Genomic DNA, 2,785 nt, shown 5'->3' on the forward strand with positions numbered 1-2,785 from the left:
CAATCAGCATCCATCCATAATATTGGTCAACTGTGGCTCTCCCAATCCCACTGTCTTATGACAATATTTTTTAGTTGCCTCATCTCTATTCAGTATGTGTATGCTCTTGGGCTTTCTATTTTGGGGTTAGTTATTTGGTTAAGATTCTTGACTCTAGCTTTATTCCCCATATCGTTTCCATAATTTTTATGCTAATTTTCTAGGTTTGACTTACATTCATTTCAACCACATTTTCTTTGCTTATTTTTAGGTAGCATTAGTAGTGATACAATGCCTACACATAGTTAGGACAAATTACCACCCACCAGCACCCAGCCCACTATCTCTGAGGAGGGAAGCTTCCACTCCCAATACAAAGTCTTGAGGACTATCTGGCAGGGGAGTAATGGCAAGGTCCTCCTGTCCCACAACCAGCTCACAGGTATACCCATGGCCTTCAAAGTTTTTGTGAAGAAAAAGCAGTTGTTCCAGCCAGCCATGATGGAGGCCAATATGACGAGAAAGATCAACCACCCCAACATCATTTCTCTGCTCTAAGTGATTGAGAACAAAACAACTGTATACTTCATCATGGAGTTGGTTGAAGGCCAAGAACTTTACCAATACATCAAAAAGTCTGGCCACATAGAAGAGGACAAGGCCCTGGAAATATTTAAGCAAATTATAGCAGCTGTGAGCTACTGTCATGCACATGGTATAGTTCACAGGGACCCGAAGCCAGATAACATCATGCTAGATTACAAAGGAAAAGTCAAAATCACCGTCTTTGGTCTTAGTACCCAAGTGGAACCTGGACAAATGCTGGACCAGTCCTGTGGTGCTCACTCTTTTGGTGCCCCTGAATTCTTGCTCAGCCAAATTTATGACGGAATAAAAAATGACACATGGATCTTAGGTATGGTCTTATATTATATGGTAGTCGGTAAGGTCACATTTGACTCTCTCATCATCCAAGAGCTGCAAAGACAGATTGTCAGAAGTGTGTATCCTGCCCCCTGTGGGGTGTCAGAAGAGCTGGAGGAGCTGATCAGCTGCTTATTGACAGTCAACCCCAGCCATAGGCCAACAGTCAGGGATGTGATTATACACCCCTGGTTCAAAAAAGACTGGAAGGCATTCCTTAATCCCTACGAGGAACTGATAACCATCAGGCCAGACCCTGCAATTGTGGAAGTAATTCAAATATATTGGGTTCCTAGCCAAAGATATCACAGAGTCATTAATTATAAGAAAATATAACAATATGATGGCCTCCTAACGCTTCCTGCAATGGCAGGCTCTCCATGGGCATAGCTGCTCAACCCACCCTCAGCCAGTGAGTCCAGGTACAGCCCCATTCCCTACCCTCTATGCTGCTGCTGCATTCCACTTAGGACTACATAGGAGTGGAAGCAGTCCCATGCTTGACATTGGTCTCATCATCCTACAATGATCAAGAGTCTGCCTATGCCTAGAAGGCTATTCAAAGAAGAGGCCTAAGATCCACTGGGCCAGATCTTCTCTTCACACCACTTCAGATGACACAATCACAGGGCAAACACAGCATACATGCCATGAGTGTCCCCGCATTCAATCAATAACAAACATCAGTAAAAGAGGTGCAGCAATGAGAATAGAGAAGAAAATCTCCTCTCCCACAGTGACTCAACAGAGGATAAGCGCATCCCCAGCATGGGCAGGCCCAGACTCTTCAAGGGATACACTAAAGGAATAGGAAATGAGATGAGGAAGCTGTGCTGCTGCTTTCAACCATGAAACAAACCTTGCCTGGGGCAGAAGAGAGTCTCCCCCCCCCCAGAAATGAGGCATAGGGAGAGAGTCCAGAGAAAGAGCAGCAGGCAGGGCTCAGGTACTTTTGTGCTTTGTCCTTCCAAGTTTGTTTTGTTCTGGTCTCTCCTCTGTCTCAGGTTTCCATTTTCCCCACATTTCTTACCTTTTTACCTTCTATAACAATTCACAAGTCTTCTTCAACCCCTAGCCTTTTCCCTCTTCTAGACTTCTCTTCTTAGCAGGAATTCAATATTATTTATATGTACCCCACTCTTTAGAGTTGTGTTAATGACACCATCCTGTCTCTATCTCCCCCTAAAGACAGTAGCTCCCACAGGGGGAGTACTAGAGGGCTTCGGGCTCATGGACTCTTTCAGGAGCTCCCGGCCCTAGCACATGTGTCCATCAATCACAAGCCCTGCAATAGAGATTCTTAAATTTTCAAAAGTAACATCACATTCCAGTAAGCCTCAAAAATAATAACCAGCAATGTCAGTGAATAAGTATCAACAACATAGGTTGCTGGTTATTAAGGATGGTCAGATTCCTGCATGCATGCATAGTTTTTGCATACTGATTATCCTTGATATTAAGACCCAGTGATGCATACGTTTTTACAGGAAATATTTATAAATGATTTCTTTCAAAGATATTTACTGGGAAGTAAAAAAAAAAGACACAAAATATTAAGGAAAGTCAAAGACCATGTGGTCTTCTACGAATTCTACCTCATTATTTCTTTTGCCTAGAATAAATTATCTTGTCTCTTTCATAGTGTCGTCTGGAAATTCTGTGATATCTTCAGTATACACAGAAGGTGTTTTAAACACATGTCCCAGGAAAAGAATCAGCAGAATAAGGTACAACAGCAATTGTAGTAGCAGCAGAAGCAACAGCAGAAGAAGAAAGAGGATAAGAAATAGTGGAGGAAGAGGAGGAGAAGGAGGAAGAGTAAAAGTAGGACTAGTAGGAAGAGGAGGGAAAGGGCAAGGAGGAAGAGGAGGAAAAGGAGGAG

The 2,785-nt window shown here is 43.0% G+C and overlaps 1 pseudogene; it reads left to right on the plus strand.

The window, feature by feature from the left end:
* Positions 1-270: 270 nt before the first annotated feature.
* On the plus strand, positions 271-1,580 carry LOC114616341 (annotated as a pseudogene).
* The last annotated feature ends 1,205 nt before the right edge of the window (positions 1,581-2,785 follow it).

The sequence above is a fragment of the Grammomys surdaster genome, unplaced genomic scaffold (genome assembly GCF_004785775.1).
Source record: "Grammomys surdaster isolate TR1022 unplaced genomic scaffold, NIH_TR_1.0 317173, whole genome shotgun sequence".
In the NCBI taxonomy this organism is placed as follows: Eukaryota; Metazoa; Chordata; class Mammalia; order Rodentia; family Muridae; genus Grammomys; species Grammomys surdaster.